This window comes from Physella acuta, unplaced genomic scaffold (genome assembly GCF_028476545.2).
Source record: "Physella acuta isolate Inbredline_101_S28 unplaced genomic scaffold, ASM2847654v3 ptg001370l, whole genome shotgun sequence".
Lineage (NCBI taxonomy): Eukaryota > Metazoa > Mollusca > Gastropoda > Physidae > Physella > Physella acuta.
In genome coordinates, this window is record NW_026732885.1 from 62047 (window position 1) to 89087 (window position 27041).

Consider the following 27041-nt stretch of genomic DNA (forward strand, 5'->3'; position numbering starts at 1 on the left):
TAAAGACGTGCATCAGCCTGCTCTGCTGGGTAAATAAATCAAGCACGTGCATCAGCCTGCTCTGCTGGGTAAATAAAGACGTGCATCAGCCTGCTCTGCTGGGTAAATAAGCACGTGCATCAGCCTGCTCTGCTGGATAAATATATCAAGCACGTGCATCAGCCTGCTCTGCTGGGTAAATAAATCAAGCACGTGCATCAGCCTGCTCTGCTGGGTAAATAAAGACGTGCATCAGCCTGCTCTGCTGGGTAAATAAAGACGTGCATCAGCCTGCTCTGCTGAGTAAATAAAGACGTGCATCAGCCTGCTCTGCTGGGTAAATAAAGACGTGCATCAGCCTGCTCTGCTGGGTAAATAAAGACGTGCATCAGCCTGCTCTGCTGGGTAAATAAATCGAGCACGTGCATCAGCCTGCTCTGCTGGGTAAATAAATCAAGCACGTGCATCAGCCTGCTCTGCTGGGTAAATAAAGACGTGCATCAGCCTGCTCTGCTGGGTAAATAAATCAAGCACGTCCATCAGCCTGCTCTGCTGGGTAAATAAAGACGTGCATCAGCCTGCTCTGCTGGGTAAATAAATCAAGCACGTGCATCAGCCTGCTCTGCTGGGTAAATAAGTCAAGCACGTCCATCAGCCTGCTCTGCTGGGTAAATAAAGACGTGCATCAGCCTGCTCTGCTGAGTAAATAAATCAAGCATGTCCATCAGCCTGCTCTGCTGGGTAAATAAAGACGTGCATCAGCCTGCTCTGCTGGGTAAATAAATCAAGCACGTCCATCAGCCTGCTCTGCTGGGTAAATAAAGACGTGCATCAGCCTGCTCTGCTGGGTAAATAAATCAAGCACGTCCATCAGCCTGCTCTGCTGGGTAAATAAATCAAGCACATGCATCGGCCTGCTCTGCTGGGTAAATAAAGACGTCCATCAGCCTGCTCTGCTGGGTAAATAAATCAAGCACGTGCATCGGCCTGCTCTGCTGGGTAAATAAATCAAGCACATGCATCGGCCTGCTCTGCTGGGTAAATGAAGACGTGCATCAGCCTGCTCTGCTGGGTAAATAAATCAAGCACGTCCATCAGCCTGCTCTGCTGGGTAAATAAAGACGTGCATCAGCCTGCTCTGCTGGGTAAATAAATCAAGCACGTGCATCAGCCTGCTCTGCTGGGTAAATGAAGACGTGCATCAGCCTGCTCTGCTGGGTAAATAAATCAAGCACGTCCATCAGCCTGCTCTGCTGGGTAAATAAATCAAGCACGTACATCAGCCTGCTCTGCTGGGTAAATAAAGACGTGCATCAGCCTGCTCTGCTGGGTAAATAAAGACGTGCATCAGCCTGCTCTGCTGGGTAAATAAATCAAGCACGTACATCAGCCTGCTCTGCTGGGTAAATAAAGACGTCCATCAGCCTGCTCTGCTGGGTAAATAAATCAAGCACGTGCATCGGCCTGCTCTGCTGGGTAAATAAATCAAGCACATGCATCGGCCTGCTCTGTTGGGTAAATAAATCGAGCACGTGCATCAGCCTGCTCTGCTGGGTAAATAAATCAAGCACGTACATCAGCCTGCTCTGCTGGGTAAATAAAGACGTGCATCAGCCTGCTCTGCTGGGTAAATAAAGACGTGCATCAGCCTGCTCTGCTGGGTAAATAAATCAAGCACGTACATCAGCCTGCTCTGATGGGTAAATAAATCGAGCACGTGCATCAGCCTGCTCTGCTGTGTAAATAAATCAAGCACGTCCATCAGCCTGCTCTGCTGGGTAAATAAATCAAGCACGTACATCAGCCTGCTCTGTTGGGTAAATAAAGACGTGCATCAGCCTGCTCTGATGGGTAAATAAATCAAGCACGTGCATCAGCCTGCTCTGCTGGGTAAATAAATCAATCACGTGCATCAGCCTGCTCTGCTGGGTAAATAAATCAAGCACGTGCATCAGCCTGCTCTGCTGGGTAAATAAGCACGTGCATCAGCCTGCTCTGCTGGGTAAATAAAGACGTGCATCAGCCTGCTCTGCTGGGTAAATAAAGACGTGCATCAGCCTGCTCTGCTGGGTAAATAAAGACGTGCATCAGCCTGCTCTGCTGGGTAAATAAATCAAGCACATCAGCCTGCTCTGCTGGGTAAATAAAGACGTCCATCAGCCTGCTCTGCTGGGTAAATAAATCAAGCACGTCCATCAGCCTGCTCTGCTGGGTAAATAAATCAAGCACGTCCATCAGCCTGCTCTGCTGGGTAAATAAATCAAGCACATGCATCGGCCTGCTCTGCTGGGTAAATAAAGACGTCCATCAGCCTGCTCTGCTGGGTAAATAAATCAAGCACGTGCATCGGCCTGCTCTGCTGGGTAAATAAATCAAGCACATGCATCGGCCTGCTCTGCTGGGTAAATGAAGACGTGCATCAGCCTGCTCTGCTGGGTAAATAAATCAAGCACGTCCATCAGCCTGCTCTGCTGGGTAAATAAAGACGTGCATCAGCCTGCTCTGCTGGGTAAATAAATCAAGCACGTGCATCAGCCTGCTCTGCTGGGTAAATGAAGACGTGCATCAGCCTGCTCTGCTGGGTAAATAAATCAAGCACGTCCATCAGCCTGCTCTGCTGGGTAAATAAATCAAGCACGTACATCAGCCTGCTCTGCTGGGTAAATAAAGACGTGCATCAGCCTGCTCTGCTGGGTAAATAAAGACGTGCATCAGCCTGCTCTGCTGGGTAAATAAATCAAGCACGTACATCAGCCTGCTCTGCTGGGTAAATAAAGACGTCCATCAGCCTGCTCTGCTGGGTAAATAAATCAAGCACGTGCATCGGCCTGCTCTGCTGGGTAAATAAATCAAGCACATGCATCGGCCTGCTCTGTTGGGTAAATAAATCGAGCACGTGCATCAGCCTGCTCTGCTGGGTAAATAAATCAAGCACGTACATCAGCCTGCTCTGCTGGGTAAATAAAGACGTGCATCAGCCTGCTCTGCTGGGTAAATAAAGACGTGCATCAGCCTGCTCTGCTGGGTAAATAAATCAAGCACGTACATCAGCCTGCTCTGATGGGTAAATAAATCGAGCACGTGCATCAGCCTGCTCTGCTGTGTAAATAAATCAAGCACGTCCATCAGCCTGCTCTGCTGGGTAAATAAATCAAGCACGTACATCAGCCTGCTCTGTTGGGTAAATAAAGACGTGCATCAGCCTGCTCTGATGGGTAAATAAATCAAGCACGTGCATCAGCCTGCTCTGCTGGGTAAATAAATCAAGCACGTGCATCAGCCTGCTCTGCTGGGTAAATAAATCAAGCACGTGCATCAGCCTGCTCTGCTGGGTAAATAAGCACGTGCATCAGCCTGCTCTGCTGGGTAAATAAAGACGTGCATCAGCCTGCTCTGCTGGGTAAATAAAGACGTGCATCAGCCTGCTCTGCTGGGTAAATAAAGACGTGCATCAGCCTGCTCTGCTGGGTAAATAAATCAAGCACATCAGCCTGCTCTGCTGGGTAAATAAAGACGTCCATCAGCCTGCTCTGCTGGGTAAATAAGCACGTGCATCCGCCTGCTCTGCTGGGTAAATAAAGACGTGCATCAGCCTGCTCTGCTGGGTAAATAAAGACGTGCATCAGCCTGCTCTGCTGGGTAAATAAAGACGTGCATCAGCCTGCTCTGCTGGGTAAATAAATCAAGCACATCAGCCTGCTCTGCTGGGTAAATAAAGACGTCCATCAGCCTGCTCTGCTGGGTAAATAAAGACGTGCATCAGCCTGCTCTGGTGGGTAAATAAATCAAGCACATCAGCCTGCTCTGCTGGGTAAATAAAGACGTGCATCAGCCTGCTCTGCTGGGTAAATAAAGACGTCCATCAGCCTGCTCTGCTGGGTAAATAAATCAAGCACATCAGCCTGCTCTGCTGGGTAAATAAAGACGTCCATCAGCCTGCTCTGCTGGGTAAATAAAGACGTGCATCAGCCTGCTCTGGTGGGTAAATAAATCAAGCACATCAGCCTGCTCTGCTGGGTAAATAAAGACGTGCATCAGCCTGCTCTGCTGGGTAAATAAAGACGTCCATCAGCCTGCTCTGCTGGGTAAATAAAGACGTGCATCAGCCTGCTCTGGTGGGTAAATAAATCAAGCACATCAGCCTGCTCTGCTGGGTAAATAAAGACGTCCATCAGCCTGCTCTGCTGGGTAAATAAAGACGTCCATCAGCCTGCTCTGCTGGGTAAATAAAGACGTCCATCAGCCTGCTCTGCTGGGTAAATAAAGACGTGCATCAGCCTGCTCTGCTGGGTAAATAAAGACGTCCATCAGCCCGCTCTGGTGGGTAAATAAATCAAGCACGTGCATCACCCTGCTCAGCTGGGTAAATAAAGACGTGCATCAGCCTGCTCTGCTGGGTAAATAAATCAAGCACGTGCATCGGCCTGCTCTTATAAATCTCGTGTATTCGCTCATCTACTTAACCTTTAATAGTAGCTATCTACTTATATGTTGTCCATACATCTCGTTTAGTAGCTATCTAATTATATGTTGTCCATAAATCTCGTTTAATAGCTGATCTACTTAAAAGATGTCTCGTTTTCAGCCGTTAACTTACACGATGTTCCCTTTCGTACCTGCCCGTCCACGGGGTAAGTGAAATAGTTCACCAGTTTCAGTGATCCTAGCATATGAAATGATAGTGTGGTCATCACAATGTCCAGCAGTCTTTACCTTCCCTAATGTGAGCCAGGTACCTATTAGAGCTGGGTTGACTCAGGGACGATCTGCGGGTTAGATTCTTGAACCCGGATTCGAACTCGAGACTTTCCAGTCTGCAGATATATGTTCTACCATTCAACCACGCTGTCCCCTAGACATACATGTTTACAAAAATGTTAGACCCCCCCCCCCCCCCACTAAGCAATAGACGTCACTGAAGTAACCGTCATTTCCAAAGAAAATCAAAAACTTTTCATAAGCTTAATTACATCTATGCGATAGCAGAAGCATGCCTTACACCCCCACCCCCCTCCACATCAAACATAAACCAACCCATCTCCCTAGGTGAGTAGTTATTTATGTAATACGTATTAAAACTAAAAAAAAAAAAAAAAAAAAAAAAAAAACAACCCCAAAACAAATGGAATCAAATGACGCTCTGAAGACAACACATGAAGTTTGACCCACCTCTCTTCATAAAAAAAAAAAAAAAAAAAAAACACCCACCCAGTCAAACCAGCCAATTACTCTTTATATTAGTGAATCACTCAATGGTTTATTCGATTCTCCCTGTCCTCTTCATCCACAAACCCGGTCTATGTGACTCAGACTTAATAATGTGTTGAATTCTTCCTGACCCCCATTCCACCCCCCCCCCCCAACCACCTCGCTTTATGTCAGTAAAAACAGGTCAATACTTTTTTTTTACATTCTCTCTCTCCCCCCCCCCCCCACCCCCTCTTATGTCAGTAAAAATATGTGAATAATTTGTTGCATTCTCCTTGACCTCCCCACCCCCACCCCGGGGCTACCACCAACCACGTGACCCCCCCCCCCCCCTTACACGGGTTGCCCCCACGGTGGCCCGTGGTTTAGGATGTCCCCCGGGACCTGACAAGCTTTGTGTGACGCGGGCAACCCGATCCCCGGGACGGTGGACGACTTGTCAAACTCGTTCAAAAACCTGACCCGTTGATGGAGACCGGGGTGGGGGGGGGGGGGCGACTACCGAACAAGGGGTGACTTGTTTTGTTCTAATGAGCTCACACTAGACTGGTGTAAAATGTGACGGCACCATTGTGAAAAGTGGCTAGAGGTGTCAGTTGTTACAGGAGTTTTTTTTTTAGCCCTACGCCCAGACCCCCTTTCCCCGACCATCGCTTCAGCAGTTACAGATTCGACACAACCCCCCCCCCTCCAGACTCTTATTCTTTAAGCCCCAATTTAGTTGAGAACCAAGTCCATACTCCTGTCTCCAAAATATCCCAATGCCATAAGCCTCCTTTCCCCAGCCATTATTCTCTAAAACTCTCTGTGTTCACATCCAACTCTAACACATTGAGGCCACTAAGAAGCCTACCCTAGCACACCCAGAAGCCTACCTTAAGGACACCCAAAAGCCTACCTTAAGGACACCCACAAGCCTACCTTAAGAACACCCACAAGCCTACCTTAAGAACACCCACAAGCCTACCTTAAGGACACCATCAAGCCTACCTTAAAGGCATCATCAAGCCTACCTTAAGGACACCCATAAACCTACTTTAAAAACACCCACAAGCCTACTTTAAAGACACCCACAAGCCTACTTTAAAGACACCCACAACCTACCTTAAGGACACCCACAAGCCTACCCTAGCACACCCACAAGCCTACCTTAAGGACACCCACAAGCCTACCTTAAGGACACCCACAAGCCTACCTTAAGAACACCCACAAGCCTACCTTAAGGACACCATCAAGCCTACCTTAAGGACACCCACAAGCCTACCTTAAGGACACCCACAAGCCTACCTTAAGGACACCCACAAGATAACCTTAAGAACACCCACAAGCCTACCTTAAGAACACCCACAAGCCTACCTTAAGAACACCCACAAGCCTACCTTAAGAACACCCACAAGCCTACCTTAAGGACACCCACAAGATAACCTTAAGAACACCCACAAGATAACCTTAAGAACACCCACAAGCCTACCTTAAGGACACCCACAAGATAACCTTAAGAACACCCACAAGCCTACCTTAAGAACACCCACAAGATAACCTTAAGAACACCCACAAGCCTACCTTAAGAACACCCACAAGCCTACCTTAAGAACACCCACAAGCCTACCTTAAGAACACCCACAAGCCTACCTTAAGGACACCCACAAGATAACCTTAAGAACACCCACAAGCCTACCTTAAGGACACCCACAAGATAACCTTAAGAACACCCACAAGCCTACCTTAAGAACACCCACAAGCCTACCTTAAGAACACCCACAAGCCTACCTTAAGAACACCCACAAGCCTACCTTAAGGACACCCACAAGCCTACCTTAAGGACACCCACAAGATAACCTTAAGAACACCCACAAGCCTACCTTAAGAACACCCACAAGCCTACCTTAAGGACACCCACAAGCCTACCTTAAGGACACCCACAAGCCTACCTTAAGGACACCCACTAGTTACCTCACCCACATTTCTCTCCTTCCTACCCGTGGAGGGGATGGGGCTATAAGGTGGCCTATTGTCAAGGACAGCAACAGAAGTTCGACACAAAAAGCCGCGCTTGCCCTACAACAATTTATTATGCATACAGTAACATAAAGGAGCACTTGAGACACAGGGATCAAGTTGAGTTGGGGTGAGGGGAGGAAAAAAAAGCCGTATTATCAGGTGAGATTTTAAAACATTTTGAAGAAAAATAATACTCTACGCTGGGGTCTGCATCGCTACAAGGCAGTTGTATTGTCCAAGTTAGCTTAAGCCGCAATGGTGCCAATCGGCCCTCAATATTTAGTTCATGGCACTCGATATTCAACAAATGGCCCTCAATATTCAGTTTAAGGCCCTCGATATTCAACAAATGGCCCTCAATATTCAGTTCATGGCCCTTGATATTCAACAAATGGCCCTCGATATTTAGTTCATGGCCCTCGATATTCAACAAAGGCCCTCAATATTCAGTTTATGGCCCTCGATATTCAACAAAGGCCCTCAATATTCAGTTCATGGCCCTTGATATTCAGTTCATGGCACTCAATATTCAACAAATGGCCCTCGATATTCAGTTCATGGCCCTCAATATTCAACAAATGGCCCTCAATATTCAACAAATGGCCCTCAATATTTAGTTCATGGCCCTCAATATTCAACAAATGGCCCTCAATATTCAGTTCATGACACTCGATATTCAACAAATAGCCCTCAATATTCAGTTCATGGCACTCGATATTCAACAAAAGGTCCTCGATATTCAACAAATGGCCCTCACTATTCAATTTATGGCTATCACTTCAGTGAATCCCTCCTCCCCATATTCAGTTCATGGTCCTCGCTATTCAGTTCATGGCCCTCGCTATTTAGTAAATGGCCTACACGAGACCATTAGACCAGCTGAGAATCTCTATTATAAATTACCAACAAAACATATTCAATAATACAATACGGGAAATGGATGTGATCAATCGTTTATTAGCAATACACACTGGGCAAAAGTCGATATACAGTGCTTCAGTGGATTCATGGAGAATATATAAATGCAGCAAAATAACAAGCATACACATTCACAGCATCAATGATAGGCTAGTCTGATTACATATGTTATAAAATTAGAGGAATTATTTTTAAACACAACTCCAACAACAATTTAAAAAAAAAATAGAACATAGGCCCTACTTTAAGGAATTCCCATGTGTTTTGCGTGTGTTTTTAATATTTATTTTTGGAAGATCGTGTAAGTAAAAAAAAAAAAGAATCTAATAAACTGTATGGCCATTAATATTAAATTAAAATATTTAAATTAGAATGAAACATGTATTTAAAGAACAACAATATTCTATTTTAACTTATGCGTAATAAGTAAAGCGTAACGTAAAAAAAAAACACATTCTATTAATAACCCAATCGGGGTTTTCCGTTGGACTACCCCGGGAGGTGGGGGGGGGGGGAAGAACAAAGCCAAGTGGAGATGAAAGAATATTGACGCGGAGCGTGGTGGGGGAACAGGTTTTTCTAGGGAACAATCTGCTTTAAACAAAAATTACAATTATTAATTTAAGCAGCTCCAGATGTCTCTATCACGAGCTGTCGCCGGTCTATTTTTAAAACACGGCGTTTCGGGCAAGTATAATTCTATAATTAGAACTAGAATCAACAAAGAATTTCCCTTTCTTTTTTCCACGATGTACAATTTGTAACAATTGCTCTTTAAGTCACAGGACTTCATTAAACTGGGCAGATTAAAATTAGAACTATTATAACCAGCAAAAAGACAATTTGTGTTCCCGTTTCGTCACGTCTGCTGAGCGCGGGTTTCCCACCCATTGAGGTACACAGCCGAGGTCTACGCTGTGTATGACTCCACTAGTGAAATCTGACATTTAACTATCCACAAGATAATCTCCGACCCGCGAAAACTGTGCTCAAAGGCCCCGAAAAAAATGAAGGTTCAAGAGATTTTTCTTGTCACAAGCTCCCCCCTCCCCCCCCCCCCACAGGCGTCTGTCCACCCCCACATGTCAACATAGGTCAGACCACAGCAGACAGCGAGATAGCCCTCTTCATGAACTAGGTCACCAGATTGAATGACAGTGGCTCTCACGGTTATCGCTCTTGTCGCTGGTGTCTTCATGGTGTATATGGCCTGTCTTAACTTCATAATTAATCGTGTATCAAATCTGTCTTAACTTCATAATTAATCGTGTCTCAGACCTGTCTTAACTTCCTAATCAATCGTGTCTCAGACCTGTCTTAACTTCCTAATCAATCGTGTCTCAGACCTGTCTTAACTTCCTAATCAATCGTGTCTCAGACCTGTCTTAACTTCCTAATCAATCGTGTCTCAGACCTGTCTTAACTTCCTAATCAATCGTGTCTCAGACCTGTCTTAACTTCCTAATCAATCGTGTCTCAGACATGTCTTAACTTCCTAATAGATCATATATCAGACATGTCTTAACTTCCTAATCAATCATGTATCAGACCTGTCTTAACTTCCTAATCAATCGTGTCTCAGACCTGTCTTAACTTCCTAATCAATCGTGTCTCAGACCTGTCTTAACTTCCTAATCAATCGTGTCTCAGACATGTCTTAACTTCCTAATAGATCATATATCAGACATGTCTTAACTTCCTAATCAATCATGTATCAGACCTGTCTTAACTTCCTAACCAAATGTGTCTCAGAACTGTCTCACCACCCTGCCACTGATACCACCAAATGGAAGTGTTACACGATGTCCGTCCATACAAGACAGAGGGGAGAGAACCAGGAAACAATTACTGACCAAGTACCGCCATGTCTAGCCTAATGGCCCATTCTGCTTGTCCAGTTACTGTAGCCGGGGGCAATAATCGATCACAATCAATCGATCACGTGCTCATACATACCGTCACAAAAAAGTAAGGGGCGTTACTACAGAACCGACATGAACGCTCCAACCTACTACAGAACCGACATGAACGCTCCAACCTACTACAGAACCGACATGAACGCTCCAACCTATTACAGAACCGACATGAACGCTCCAACCTACTACAGAACCGACATGAACGCTCCAACCTACTACAGAACCGACATGAACGCTCCAACCTACTACAGAACCAACATGAACGCTCCAACCTACTACAGAACCGACATGAACGCTCCAACCTACTACAGAACCGACATGAACGTCCCAACCTACTACAGAACCGACACGAACGCTCCTACCTACTACAAAACCGACACGAACGCTCCAACCTACTACAGAACCGACATGAACGCTCCTACCTACTACAGAACCGACATGAACGCTCATCCGACAGAACCGAAAGTCGCCAACTACATAACCGACCACGAACCTTCCTCCTAGTACTTCACAGTTAAGGCATCGGGGTAAGGTCTCGACCTTGACAATCTCTGATTTTCTTCTTCTTCTTCACATCCCAGGTTGTGTATGCCAATACTCAAAGACAAGCAGCTCTCCGTCCTAACGAAAAAAAATTTTAAATACTGTCTTTCTGTAATATCATCTGCTATAAAACCTTTCGTCTCTTAAAGCCTGTTATAATAGTCTACTGTAGTGCCAAAGTGCCGCTCCCCCCCCCCCCCCCCCCAACATTAGCACTGACAGTTGTCGTTACGATCAAGACGAGCCACTTTAATGAAGACTGGGGCTAACTTTCTATTCCCACAGCCTGTGTGGCTAATTTCAATCATTCTCAATCAGGATTAATTGGATTATTCTCAATTTGAATTCATTTAACTAGACCACCCCCCCCACCCCACCTCTGAACCCCGACACATGAAATAGTAATGGTAATAGCGTATAGTTAGCAGTACACCTCCCCCCCCCCCTCTCCGCCGAAGTACATGATAGCCCTTCTAGCAGTAGTATATTAGGTCACTTTTGGGTAGTATGGGTGAGCAGGAGCAGGAGCAGGAGCAGGAGCAGGAACAAAGGCTATATAGGAAAATACTCCCAGCCTGGGTGAGCCGCAGGAACAATGACATATAGCAAAATACTCACCCACCAGGGTGAGGTGGGTGATCCGCAGGAACAACGAGATATAGTAAAATACTCCCTGGGTGAGCAGGAGGTACACCGACATATAGTAAAATACTCACCCACCTGGGTGAGGGTGGGTGAGCCGCAGGAACAATGAGATATAGTAAAATACTCACCCACCTGGGTGAGCAGGTGGGTGAGGGTGGGTGAGCCGCAGGAACAACGACATATAGTAAAATACTCACCCACCCTAGGGTGGGTGAGCAGGAGGGGGAGTAGGTCAGTAGGTCACCACCGGTGACCTTGTGACGTAATTAGTAACATTATGACGTAATCATTGACCTAGTTACGTAATTTTAACGAGTTTTTTAATTAGTTTAATGAGTTTTTAAAATTTTAATTAATTTTTTTTTGACCTAGTTACGTAATTTTAATGTGTTTTTTAATTAGTTTGAATTTAATTTTTAAATTTTTAATTAATTTTATTAACGAGTTACGTAATTTAATGCGTTTTTTAATGAGTTTGAATTTAATTTTTAAATTTTAATTAATTTTTGACCTAGTTACGTAATTTTATTGTTTTTTAATTAATTTGATTTTAATTACTTTGTTTGTGTTTTGTTTGTTTATTTTTAATAAGTTTAATTAATTCGATTTTTTATTTATTTTGTATTTGTTTGATTTTAACTTTTTAATTATTTTTATTTTGTTTATTTTTAATTTAATTATTTTATTTTTAATAAGTTTAATTAATTTGATTTTTATTTATTTTGTATCTAGTTACGTAATTTTAATTTTATTTTATAATTAGTTTGAATTTTTATTGACTAGTTATGTAATTTAATTACTTTGATTGTTTAATTAGTTTGTTTACTTGTTGTTTAATTTAATTACTTTGTTTATATTGTGTAATTTTTATTAACGAGTTACGTAATTTGCTTATTTGTTTGAAATTTATTTCTTTGATTTTAATTACTTTGTTTAATTTATTTTATTTGATATATTTCTTTTCTTTGTTGTTTAATTTGTTGGTTTGTTTATTTGGTTGTATGTATGTTTTAAATTCTCCCCTACAACGAACGTGTACAAAAAAACAGGTTAAATTCTCCACCACAACGTCGTAATTTGCTTTTAATTAGTTTGATTTTAAAATTTAATTTGTTTATTTGTTTAGTTTAATTGTTGTTTGTATGTTTTTATTTAGTTGATATATTCTTTTCTTTGTTGTATCGTGTTTAAAATAAAAAGACTAACACTAACGTGTTCTTTGTATAGGGGTCATTATTGACAACTGTTAGTCAATATCCCACCGTTTCTCTCGACTACAAACATACATTAACAACACCTGTTACTCGCTAATGGCACCCCGCACGTATCGATTCACCAGCAAAGTTTTTCTTTTTGTGAGGGACCGTACACTGTCCGAGTTAATTTTGGTCACACCCACTGGACCATCATCAACTTGATAGCCCGCCTAATTAAATTTTGACACCCGTCATTGATTAATGGGGTTCACTAAGTACCTCTCCGCGAAGCACTTAGGTCATTATACAACAGCTGTGTAATATTAATCGCACCCACTGACCATCAGTATGATTGCCCACCTAATTAAATTGGTCATGCATCGTGGATTTACAGTGGTTTACGAATAGCATTGGCACTGGTGCACCCTAGGTGGGATATGCCTGTAGACTACCTCTGTCCATTAACTATGTTCACATATCGTACGGCCGGTCATTCTTTGATCAAATTAAAATTATTGTTTCCACATGTCCTACGAACCGTCGCTTGATATGTATGAAAGATTAATGGTCGGTAACTATTCGGTTATAGCGATGGTCACCGAAATCAAAATATATTTAAGGGTTGGAATTTTTCTACCAACCACCGTTAAATCACGTTTTGAGACGAATCGAATTCAAAATCTGACATCCCCTGCTCGCGGAATAAAAATGGGTAAGTAGAATTTTAAACAGTTTGTTACACTTTGTAATACGGGTGTAATATAATTCAGGGCCATTATGTTATATACTTTCTACCTACAACAATGCAACAAGAGATAGAGTTTTTATTCAAAAAGCGAGTCTCATGTCTTTAAATACCGAATATTCAGAAAGATTATCTAAAAAGTTTAATTAGCTAACTAAACTCAAACTATTCTATTGGGCGGGAATTTAGTAATAACTTACCAGAAGTACTGAGTAAAACTCACTACATATATACGCAATATACACACTATCACTAACAAATTTCAATCAATTACTAAATAGTGATAATTGTTTTTGAATATTAGCAGTTTATAATTTTAGCGGATTTAACTATATATTCAATTTTCGTTTTCCGTTTTTTGTAATGAGATGATTGTATTATTTCAGAATTATTTCGGGACTACTACACCGTGTCGGAGGAGTGTTATTATCTGCATGCATCTGGAGCAGATCCCAAGGAGATTACGGTAAGCTGTCCAGTTGATGTATTTAGATATAGCTGATATATTTTCGGTTCCAAATTGTATTTTACTTTTGTGCTTGATAAATTACCATAGATTGATTTGGACTTGTAAAGTTCTGATGCTAGTTTATTCGTGGGACGCGTGTGATATTATTTAGTATTTAGGGACAACTCCCTTAACATCCAATATTTTGACACATTAACATATGTTTTGTATTTTTATATTTCTTTTCCCTACTACAGAACATCGAAAGGGAAGAGTATGTACTGACATCTCAATCGGATGAATTTGAGGCGTGTATCTCAAACAGTGTCTTCACATCTGATGTTAGTATAAGTAATCCAGAAGACGGTGACATGCCGCGTGTCGAAAGGAATACCAAGGAATTTTCAGAAAGTGATATAAGAGAAACTGAGAAACAAGAACAGAAGACCGAAATTAAACAGGAGAATCAAGATATTCGAAACAAAGTGAAAAACCAATCAACCGATATACGGGAGAACCCACGAAACAACTTTGAGTATTTATGTGTTCTTAGAGGATTTTATTTGTGTTTAGATTGTAAAATGAAGTGGCGCGACGAGTGTTTATTTTTAAAACATATTTGGGAAAAACATGCTCATAATGAAGGCTTTCACTGCTGCCCATCAGGATATAGTTTGCAGTGTGAGAATTTAATATACATTTTAGAGAACCTCAATTTATGAAATAAATTTTAATGTATATTAGTTTTTGTGTTTACAAATTCGATGTGTGTGTGTGTGTGTGTGTGTGTGAGAGAGAGAGAGAGAGAGAGTTTAGTTTGACTGTAAAAGTTTAATAGAGTTTATACTAGGGTCGCTGACATTTTTCAGCGAGGTATGTTTCAGAGTTGTTACATGTGTGTGTGTGTGTGTGTGTGTGTGTGTGTGTGTGTGTGAGAGAGAGAGATAGAGAGTTTAGTTTGACTGTAAAAGTTTGGTAGAGTTTATACTAGGGTCGCTGAGGTTTTCAGCGAGGTATGTTTCAGAGTTGTTACATGTGTGTGTGTGTGTGTGTGTGTGTGTGTGTGTGTGAGAGAGAGAGATAGAGAGTTTAGTTTGACTGTAAAAGTTTGGTAGAGTTTATACTAGGGTCGCTGGTGTGTGTGTGTGTGTGTGTGTGTGTGTGTGAGAGAGAGATAGAGAGTTTAGTTTGACTGTAAAAGTTTGGTAGAGTTTATACTAGGGTCGCTGAGGTTTTCAGCGAGGTATGTTTCAGAGTTGTTACATGTGTGTGTGTGTGTGTGTGTGTGTGTGTGTGAGAGAGAGAGAGAGGTTAGTTTGACTGTAAAAGTTTGGTAGAGTTTATACTAGGGTCGCTGGTGTGTGTGTGTGTGTGTGTGTGTGTGTGTGTGTGAGAGAGAGAGAGAGATAGAGAGTTTAGTTTGACTGTAAAAGTTTGGTAGAGTTCATACTAGGGTCGGTGAAGTTTTCACCGAGGCAGGTTTCAAAGTTGGGTGTGTGTTTTTATTTGTATATGGAAAGATTGAAAAGTTTGGATGAGAACATTGTTACTTGTGACAGTAAATGTCAATGTGTTTAGGAAGGGGATATTCATTGGGGAGTGGTGTCTACAAGTTATGTATACCAGTCTGTTGGAGTGGTTTCTAGGGGGTTGTGATATTAGTTGAGTGTAGATAAATGTAAGATTGTCCTACATCCTTTGTCTGTCCAAGGAATAGTGTGGGTAGTGGTACGATCTGTTTATCTATCGGTTGGTATTGAGCTTAGGGATGGGAGAAGGGGGAAGGGGTTGCTGACAAAGGGAAGGGGAAGGGCGAATTGTGATAATGGTTGGGGCACCGATCCAACTCGGATCCAGTATTTTAAATGGTTGATTTTGATTCCAGTCATACATCTTATACAGGATACCGAGTTACATAACTTTCAGGGACAAGTAACAAAACAATAACACACATAAAAAAATCACAAAAGACCGTTTATATAATAAATTTTTATTGAATAAAAAACAACCCCATCAGCATACCTTCATGGTTCTGTCTTATTTACATATTTTCATTAAAGTCTCGTTAAAGTCACGGTTGCTAAACTAAAAGGTCTTATATGTCTAGGGGAGATGTTGTCACATTGTCTGCGTCTACTTGTGTAAAAGTAAGAAAGTGAGTTTCTATGTTGGGTGTATCTGAAAAGTCATTCTATGGGATATTCGTTGAGGTGATAGAGAAAAAAGGTGGTGGCTGGTATGACCTCGACCGCGTATTTTGTATTTGGCCTAGTATGTTGTGCGTAGTTTAGTATGTCTGCATTGTTTAAGTGGTGTAAAAAATCTTTAAAATCTTGTCTATTGTGAATTAATTTAGGAAGCTCAAGGACGCATGCATTATTATTACTCGAATGAAAGAACCTATATTCCCCTGTTTCTTTATGTTTTAATATGGTGTGATGGCTGTAGTTGATTTTGAAGCGTTTAGTTTGTGGAGTAAATATTGTATCTGTAAGTTTTGAACTCCAGTCTATTGGGGTAGTGTCTAGTGGGTTATGAAAAAAATTGAATGTGGATAAATGTTTGCCTGTATTAGCGTGTGTCTGTATGGCATCCCAATTGTCAATGTATATGGTTTGCAATTCTCTGTTTAGGTTACAAAGGGTGTCAATTTCGTCTAATGGTAAGTCAATTTCGTTTATGTCCTCTAAATGTAGGTCTAACGCATCTCCCCTAAGGTCGTCTACATGAAAAATATCGGTGTGTGAATTAAGGTTACTGTCGTTGTTGTTAACTGTACTGTCTGTTAGGGTCGCTGCTGGGAGTTGTTCAGTTTGTGTATCGGACGGTGATGGGGTGTCGCTCAGTAATGTTTGGTTGGTGTGCGCTTTCTTATAATGATTCATTAAATTTTCTCGTCGTGTAAATACTTTCCCGCATGTTGTACAGGGATGTCTTTGTCGGCCGTGTACAGTGTCGTGATGTCTTGTCAAGTGTTGTTTAAGGGTGAATACCCGTTCACAGATCTCACATGTGTAACGGGTCATAGTTAGCTTATCTATAGGTATAATAGGGTTGCCTAAATTAAGGTTACTGTGATTGTTGTAAGTCTTTACGCGTTTGCTGTTTGATATCTCGTCATACATCGTTTGTGGTTTTAATGCAATAGTGTTGGTCGCGGTACGAGCTGTTTGGGTCGCTGATGCAAGTTGGTTAGTATATGTATCGGTCACTAATGTGGGTTGGTGTGTTTTTCTATCGGTCACTGCTGAGGGCTGGATGGTTTGTCTGTCAGCCGCTGATGGGGTGTCGGTTAGTAATGTTTGGTTGCTGTGTGCTGTGTTATAGTGTCTTGTTAAATTACTTAGTCTTGTAAATACTTTCCCACAAGTTGAACATTGATATCTTCCTCGACCATGTACCGTATCGCGATGCTGTACTAAATTGTCTTTGCGGGTGAATACCCGATCGCATATATCACACTTGTGACGGGTCATGGTTGGTTGGGTGGCTGGGTGGGCGGCTTCCATTATTGACGAAGTGTCTAGTAGTTGGATGACTGGGTAGGTCGTTGGCTGTAAAATAAAAATAAAATAAAAATTAAAGTAATTACAAAAATAAAATACATGTGTCAACTTTTTAAATAAAAAAGATTGAAAATGAAACGTACCTATGGGGTGGTTTGAACTTCTAAGCTGAACGTGAAGTTAACTGTAGGTGGAGAGCCGAAGTGGTGTAGATGGATGTAGTTGGATCCTTTGGTTCAGTGGATGGATCGGAGATGGTTAGGTAGTTCAATTGGTTCAGTGGATGGATCGGCTGCGTCGCGGGGTCGGTTGTACACTAAAAAAGAAATACGTGTGCCTACTTATTTAGAAAAGAGTTATTTAAAGGATATTTTAATAGGGTTATCTCCCTTAAAACAAAAAGTACTATTAACCTTACCTCAGTGTATACTAAAAGGTAAATTACATGTGACTACTTATTTAGAAAAGTCTTAATTAAAGGGTATTTAAATGGTTTAGCACCTTTTAAACAATACATACTATTAACCTTACCTTTAATGTTAATTGCGAAGGTTCTGTAAACATGCACACAGGCTGTGGTCCGTGGTTGTTTAGGTAGATGTGATGGTTGGTAAAGCTGGTGTGGGTTTAGTCTCGGGGGTCAACGGTGGTCTCATGTAGGATAAGTCGCGGTGATGCTTAGTTCGGAGTGTGAAGTCGAAGAGGATTAGAACAAAATTTTTGCGTTCATTTATATTGTTGGTCGGCCTAAGTGTGGTACCAGCTGTTGCACAGCTGTTGTATAATGACCTAAGTGCTTCGCGGAGAGGTACTTAGTGAACCCCATTAATCAATGACGGGTGTCAAAATTTAATTAGGCGGGCTATCAAGTTGATGATGGTCCAGTGGGTGTGACCAAAATTAACTCGGACAGTGTACGGTCCCTCACAAAAAGAAAAACTTTGCTGGTGAATCGATACGTGCGGGGTGCCATTAGCGAGTAACAGGTGTTGTTAATGTATGTTTGTAGTCGAGAGAAACGGTGGGATATTGACTAACAGTTGTCAATAATGACCCCTATACAAAGAACACGTTAGTGTTAGTCTTTTTATTTTAAACACGATACAACAAAGAAAAGAATATATCAACTAAATAAAAACATACAAACAACAATTAAACTAAACAAATAAACAAATTAAATTTTAAAATCAAACTAATTAAAAGCAAATTACGACGTTGTGGTGGAGAATTTAACCTGTTTTTTTGTACACGTTCGTTGTAGGGGAGAATTTAAAACATACATACAACCAAATAAACAAACCAACAAATTAAACAACAAAGAAAAGAAATATATCAAATAAAATAAATTAAACAAAGTAATTAAAATCAAAGAAATAAATTTCAAACAAATAAGCAAATTACGTAACTCGTTAATAAAAATTACACAATATAAACAAAGTAATTAAATTAAACAACAAGTAAACAAACTAATTAAACAATCAAAGTAATTAAATTACATAACTAGTCAATAAAAATTCAAACTAATTATAAAATAAAATTAAAATTACGTAACTAGATACAAAATAAATAAAAATCAAATTAATTAAACTTATTAAAAATAAAATAATTAAATTAAAAATAAACAAAATAAAAATAATTAAAAAGTTAAAATCAAACAAATACAAAATAAATAAAAAATCGAATTAATTAAACTTATTAAAAATAAACAAACAAAACACAAACAAAGTAATTAAAATCAAATTAATTAAAAAACAATAAAATTACGTAACTAGGTCAAAAATTAATTAAAATTTAAAAATTAAATTCAAACTCATTAAAAAACGCATTAAATTACGTAACTCGTTAATAAAATTAATTAAAAATTTAAAAATTAAATTCAAACTAATTAAAAAACACATTAAAATTACGTAACTAGGTCAAAAAAAAATTAATTAAAATTTTAAAAACTCATTAAACTAATTAAAAAACTCGTTAAAATTACGTAACTAGGTCAATGATTACGTCATAATGTTACTAATTACGTCACAAGGTCACCGGTGGTGACCTACTGACCTACTCCCCCTCCTGCTCACCCACCCTAGGGTGGGTGAGTATTTTACTATATGTCGTTGTTCCTGCGGCTCACCCACCCTCACCCACCTGCTCACCCAGGTGGGTGAGTATTTTACTATATCTCATTGTTCCTGCGGCTCACCCACCCTCACCCAGGTGGGTGAGTATTTTACTATATGTCGGTGTACCTCCTGCTCACCCAGGGAGTATTTTACTATATCTCGTTGTTCCTGCGGATCACCCACCTCACCCTGGTGGGTGAGTATTTTGCTATATGTCATTGTTCCTGCGGCTCACCCAGGCTGGGAGTATTTTCCTATATAGCCTTTGTTCCTGCTCCTGCTCCTGCTCCTGCTCCTGCTCACCCATACTACCCAAAAGTGACCTAATATACTACTTCTAGCAAAGTTGTAGTGATTGCGCTTAATGCAATGACCCTCCCGATCCCCACAAGTACTCCATAACCTTCACATCATATTTGTAGTGGTTGCGCGTCTCTATGACCCCCCCCCCTCCCCACAAGTACACCATCCAAACCCCCACCACTATTAACCACGTGTTTCCCATACCAGACGATACATTGAAGAAGGAATCAGTCCAAGAGTCACCAAAAGATTTACGACGATAAAGTAAACTAGGCCACGAGCAGCTAGGGGAAAAATTTATTCACATCAGCATTCCATTTGACGAGGGGGAGTAGGGTTAATAAATATTTGATCAAAGAACAGAGCCGTTCTGGGACAGATGTAGTAGAGTAACAGTATAGTACTCCTTATGGAAGGTACTAACTCATACATTATAGCAGTTTTACTGTAACAGATCCTTCTTATTTTATATGGTGTTAACCCCTACATAATAGCAGCATTGCAGTTACAGTTCGTACTTATATTGAATGGTGCTACACACCTATATAGTAACAGCATTACAGTAACAGTAATGTACTTTATTGGATGGTGCTAATCCCTACAAAATAGCAGCATTACAGTAATAGTTAAGGTACTTGTTTTGGATGATCCTACACCCCTAAATAATAGCAGCATTACAGTAACAGTTCGTACTTATGTTGAATTGTGCTAGACACCTATATAGTAGCAGCATTGCAGTAACAATGTGGTACTTGTATTGGATGGTGCTAACCCCTACATAATAGCAGCATTACAGTAACAGATCGTACTAAAATTGAATGGTGCTAGACACCTATATAGTAGAAGCATTGCAGTACTTGTATTGGAAAGTACTGACACACTAGGTTTTTCTAGAACATAGAACTTACTACAACAACATAAACAATTGTGTGAGAACTCAGAATTGCATGTCAGACAACCGAGCCATTTATTACATAATTATGGTAGCAACACAACTAGAGTATAAAAACACACAACAAATTGTAAACACAGCAATATAGTTATGACTTAACACGGTAAAACTTAAAATATACAGACATAATAGGCTACATGGTGAAAACAGATACAAGTAAGTGGAATTTCAGAAGTAAATTTCATTTCTATTTACTACAATTAAAAATCGTATATAGATTTGCAAGGAGTTTATAAAAATTAACTTTTTTTAAAAATTATTCTATTTCTAAGCAGTATTTTAAATATTTTCTTAGTAATTTAAAATCAATGCCTTAAGTTTATTTTTTAAAAATCTCCGACTAAACAAAACACTGACTACCTATATACGCCATGTTGCAACAGACATGACGTCACTTAGCGCCATGCATAACTGTATTATATAGATCCAGTTCTAATAAAGGCTTTATCCGTGTTCACAACTAAATGTACTAGATTTATTATTTTGGAAAAAGGGAGACAACTGCACAAGGGAGTTAATTTTTTTTAAGTTTTTTTTTTCCATTAACGGGAGGGGGAGAGGGAGAGAAGGCATCAATTAGTTAACAGAACATGCATAACAAAAATGAGGCCGGACCATTATTTTACAGTAAATGCAGAAACAGGTTTAAAAAAGTATCGGTATAAAATATCAAGCACAACCAGAGCAGAATATTGTACACCAAATTAAAGAGTTTAAAAAATTTACATGTTGCGTTGTTGAGAATTTAATTTGAAATGTAGCTTTGTAAACAAGAATTTTTTTTTTTAAAATCTGCCTTTGCCAGATTTTACAAGAACTTGCTGCTAAAAATATTTCAACAGTATTGGTCAGATATACAATGTGGTTTAGGGTTTGTGGAATGTTTGAACTTGGATAGAACCCCTCAATGTGCTGCCCAGGAAAAACATACGCAGGTATAGGAATGCATTTTTAAAATAACTTTCACCTTACTTTAAATAGTTGGCATTTATTTTTAGTTTAAAAAAATATTTAGTCGTGGAATTCTATGTTTACATTATTTTTTTTTTATTCAGGGAATAATTCTAAAAAGTTAGCATTTTAAAAATGTCAAACTTGATTATTTTTAGAAATAAGGTAAAAAATTTTTTTAAATATCAAACCTGGTTAATTATTTTTAGAAATTCAGTACATATTTGTGTATAGGTAGCATTTTAAAAATTCAAACTTGGTTGATTATTTTTTAAAATTCAGGCAACATTTCTATATAGGTAACATTTTAAAAATATCAAACCTGGTTGATTATTTTTAAAAATTCAGGAAACATTTCTATAAAGGGAGCATTTCAAAAATATCAAACCTGGTCGAACATGCCAAGAGGAACAGTCACCACTTTACAAAAAGATCCCATTGTTATGATTCACACTCAAGCAGAGGAAGAACACACAAGAACATTCTATATCATGTAGGAAAATTACAAAATCTATAAGAGATAGCTGTACCTAGTTCGTGATGGAATGTGTTTGATGTTTGACTGGAATAAAAACGTTATAATTAAACTATTTCAGTAGCTTGTTAGTTGTGTTAACTGCTGTAAAACTAAGGTAATCCTAGTTAGTCACTTTCTACTTTTTATGTTGTTTTTTTTTACGTATTTTGATTATTTTTTCAAATGTGAACAGAGTTCATGTGTCCTATATCTTGGTGTGTCAATTCAAAATGTCAACAAGTTCACTTGTCCTCCACCTTGTTGTGTCCGTGTCGCAATCGGCCCAAGAGGGCGGTGTCAATCTCCCCCTGGCAGATGTCCAGCTGTTCAAAGACATCAGACAGCGCCGACATCTTGTCCGTGGCCTGGCTGCTCAGCTGACCCACGGGGGTCTGGGTGAGGGAGGGCGCGCTGACCTCTGAACTCTCCCAGCCGGAGGAGCTGTCGTAGAAGACACTGGACACGCTGGAGCCCGAGAGCCCGCGGGTGGAGGTTCGAGACCTGCCGTGGGTGGTGGGGCTGAGGACAGATTCCGAGAGACTGGAGTAGGCGCTGTCCGCCCTTGACCTTACAGAAGCCAGGCTGTGGTTGCTGGAGTACGGTGATGATGTGTCTTGCGGCTCCAGGCTCTGCTGGCTCCTGATGGCGCTCTGACTAAACCTGGGCTCACCCGCGCTGAAACACACGTCTTTACCTGCAGGAGCCCGCTCCCTGTGTGGGCTCGCCTCAGGAGAGTGAGCCATTTCAGAGACACAGCCCAGCTTGGTCAGGAAGCGAAGGATCTTCCTGCCCTTCTTCCTTTTGGTGTGGGACTTCTTGAGGAACTGCTTGAACCTGTACGTGCACATGTTGTCGTCCTCCACCACGATACACACATGGTTCTGCATTTTCTCCGCGTCTTCGTTGGTGAAAGCTTTATACAAATCCTCGTACTGCGTGGATTGCGTCCCTTCAGAGGGTTGTTTAACAAAATCAAACTCAGTGATCGCCCCTGTTGGAGATGTTAAAGCGTCAAACTGTTTTAAAAGTTGATCGAATTTCTCCACCATGAGATTTGTGGTTGTTTCAGGTGCTTCTTCAAAAGATGTCTCAATTTTATTTTCAGAAGACACAGGGGGGTTGTCGTAGTCGAAATAATTTGTCTTGACCTCAGCGGTTCCCGTGGAGGTATACATCGAGGCCTCGCTGAAATCTGAAGGCGTGGGGCTGCAACTGGAGACGATGGAAGCGTCGAAGTCGCACAAGCGGGAAGACCCTTCACTGACCAGGTCATCCGTCCAGCTGTGGATGGACAGCACGTCCTTATCGCTGACGTCCTTGTGGACGGAAACTTTATCCTCTGAGGACATGGAGAAATCGTGGATGGAACCGCTGCCGCAGAACTGTTCCAGCGAGGCTGATAACAGGTCCAGAACTGACGCCCCATCCTGTTGGTTCTCTACCGGAAACTGACCACTGTGATCTGACCTCCAGGATGATTCAGGACTAAATTCCTGAATCCCGAATAAACTTTTATCCTCAGAATTCACAATTTCTGAATGTTCATTCTCGTTCACAGAAACCTTATCCACAACACTAAAATCATTATCTAACTTTTCTCTACTTTGTACGACAGACGAACGGTCGGTGGATTCAAAATCAGAGTCTGAATCAATCGTCGTTTCTTCCACAGACAGGGACGACGTGCTCATGGGTTCGCTACACCCGGGCTCCTTCCCTGCTTCAGAGTCGAAATCCCCGTCCCAGAAGTACGACCCTGCCAGGCATTTTTTTGGCGAGGATTTGGGCGTTTCCAGAACACTCTCCGACTCTTCCTGCAGCGTCCACAGACTGCTGGCTCGCAGCTGGCCCGACTTGAGCAGCTGGAGCGAGTGCCGGCGTGGTGTGTAGCTGGGCACGTCTTTCGTGGCGTCATAGCTGTAACAGTTATCGCCGGACGCGTCTCTGGTGACGTCGTAACTGTAACAGTTATCGTATTCCTCCCGCTCAACGTTCTGGGTCGGCTCATCGCTGGCTTTGACAGTTACCGTGTAAGAATAGTAGGTGCATCTCTCCTCCATATCCTCGAATGAACTGTTCAGGCTTTCACTATCGCCGTACACATCTTGTTGTGTGCGGGACGCTTCACCGCTTTCATGCCAAGCCGGGTTGTCTTTCCTGAACACAGTTGCGTGCCCCTGCGAAGGGGGGCAACTCGTAATTTGTGACAACTGTGCTTGGAGATTATCTAATGGATTACCGTAATGCATGGCTGGAGAAGTCGAACGCGTGTTGAAAATGGCGGGAGATTCGGTGAAGTGAAGCGCGTGGTCCCCAGCAGACGACGCCCCGGTAGAATGGCGGGCGTGGAGCTTTACGAGATCACCTGGCACACCCCCCTGTACAGGTGAGGCCCGGTAGATCGGCACACAGGTAAGGTTCGTGTCGTCGGCGCGGATCACCTCGTGTTGTAATCCATCACGCCCGGCTCTCTCCTCGTTCAAACACGCAGTCAAGGCCGACCCGGGCCGGGCGCACTCCGCGGGGATACTCGCTGTTACACTCGTAACGGCACCAATGTCCAACACATCCGATGTTACACCTGTCGTAACGGTAACACTGTCCAACACATCCGATGTTACACTTGTCGTAACGGCAACACTGTCCAACACATCCGATGTTACACTTGTCGTAACGGCAACACTGTCCAACACATCCGATGTTACACTTGTCGTAACGGCAACACTGTCCAACACATCCGATGTTACACTTGTCGTAACGGCAACACTGTCCAACACATCCGAAGTTACACCTGTCGTAACGACAACACTGTCCAACACATCCGATGTTACACCTGTCGTAACGGCAACACTGTCCAACACATCCGATGTTTCACTTGTAACAATACCACTGTCACACGTGTGTACACCCAATGTTACACCAGTAACAGCACCACTATCCAACTGGTGTGAATGCCAATCCCCAACCACAGCAGCAAGCACCGCCTGTGAATGATTTCTCCTGTACGTTACCAACGCACGCTCACGGCACAGAAAGAGTTCAGCCCTCTCCACAGCGGCGTGAGTAAAACGTCCTTTGTCGTGGCACGGTCCGAGTGACTGATCAGCCGATCTAGAATCATCGACCGCCCCGCGGCTTACTACATCCTGTTGCCCGCTGCACGCTTCTGTCACAACACCGCTCACCGCATGCCAAGTAATCGACTCCCTGGTATCGTCGTTTCTCTCTCCAACGTTTCGATTACTACCAGAATAATTCTTTACAAGTGAATCGATTATTTCACTTTCTAAAACCTTTGAGTTATCTATAATATCAGAAAGGCGGAATTGTATTTGCATAGGATCGTTTTCCGTGGAATCGACTACAAGTTTAGAATCAGTCTGGTGGGCATATTCGAACTCGCCATTAGCTGGACTAAAATTCCGTATGACGCCAGCACGTGCGACCATTGGAGGGAATTCCCGGTTTTCTGACGCGGCCCAATCAATGTAATTATTCATGTGGGTATTTCCTCCTTCCACACCAGTTTCAACCAGCTCGTGGGTGAGGGCCGGGGCATTACTCACGTTGTGTGGATCGATCACTGGCCCTTCTGTCGTGGCGAATACCACGTGATCTTGACAACTGTTGTCGCAATCACCACGGGACGACGGAGGGAATTTTCCGCTTCTATTTATAGCGCTCGAATCTTGCTCACCCTCGGCTATCCCCCGTTCATTGGTCCAAATTTCCGAGTTATTTATAGCGCTTGTAACTTGCTTGGGAAGATCTAAATTTAAATCGTCATCTTTCTCAAGCGTAATCGATTCTAATAACTCAGTAAACACATCGCTGTTGTTTTGTTTCATATTCATGTTCTGATTATCTGTATAACAGTAAAAAGAAGTATCGATGTCTTTGTTTTCATGTGTATTCGATACCTCCAAGTGTCCACGATGTGAATCTTCTGTGGCTTTTAAAATAGATTCCCCACAAACCGATCCCCTCCCTATTTCGGCACTACCGCTGTCACCTCTGTTTATTTGCAGCGAGGTCAGGTCACCCCAAGCGAGGCCACTCAGCTTGAAGTTTCCGCTGTCGATATCCCATTTACTTAAGAATGACTTCCCTTTGTTTACACTCTGCGGGTCACCGCCACTTTCTCGGTTGTCCGCACCGAGAAAAACGTTGGCAACTGTACCCTCTTCCCCTTCTAATCCTCGCAGATTATTGCGTTCAAATAGGGATTTTTGCTCTGAACGTGAATCGTGTGTTTGCACCGGTTCAAGATTCTTACCCACATCAAACGGGTCGGGATTGTGTAAGTGTGAGGGGATTGTAACCACTGGCAGGGTTGGGGACTGTGGTGGGGAGGGGGACTTTACAGGAGAGGGGGACTGCGGAGGGGAAGGTGTGGACTGGGACCTGTTCCTTAACTTCTCCTGCGCATGTTTTCCCGCGTTTATCAAAGGTATGTTGACCTTTGTGGGGCTGGCGTTGGCCTCGGTCACGTGACTCGGGCCCCCCAGTTTCTCGGCCCTCTCACGGGCTGACCCGATGTTGTACACAGCGTACCATTCCCTGCCGCTCAGCTGTTCCTTACCGCCATCTTGACCAGCCCCGTTTAACCCGGTGGGTCTTCCCTTGACGACCCCCGCACTAGAAGACATGGGCGGACTACTCTCTGTGAGATGAGAGAAGCTGTCCGTAAAACAACCCGAGTCGGCGTGGCTTGTGGTAGAACTAGACGAGTGGAGTTCAGACCGAACCTGGGCGGTTTCGACCTTGAGATGACGTGAACCAGGGGAGACAATCGACGAGATTGAAATATCCGAGTAAGCCCCCTCTGAAGAGCTGTTGATGTCTGTGGCGTCAAGCAGATCGAAGCCGGATAAATCGTGGTTAAACAAAACCCGGGCGGCTTTCGGTCTGGTCGGATCCTGCGCGTCGTCTGCCGGATCATCAACGTTCCAGCAGGCTTTGATAGAGAGCTGATTCTCCCTGTGGCCCCTGGGACTGACGTGTGGCGTGGACTGGGCCAGCGGGGTGGAGGACACCTCGTATTTGACGTGGTCTTTTCTCGTTTTCGTGGTGGCGCCAGGAATTTGAATTTTCAGAGC

At 42.3% G+C, this 27041-nt stretch overlaps 1 protein-coding gene across 1 annotated transcript in view; it reads right to left on the bottom strand.

Moving 5' to 3' along the window:
* LOC131927074 (mucin-2) overlaps positions 1-27041 on the bottom strand; it is a 72300-nt gene that overhangs the window by 10178 nt on the left and 35081 nt on the right. The window lies entirely within an intron of this gene.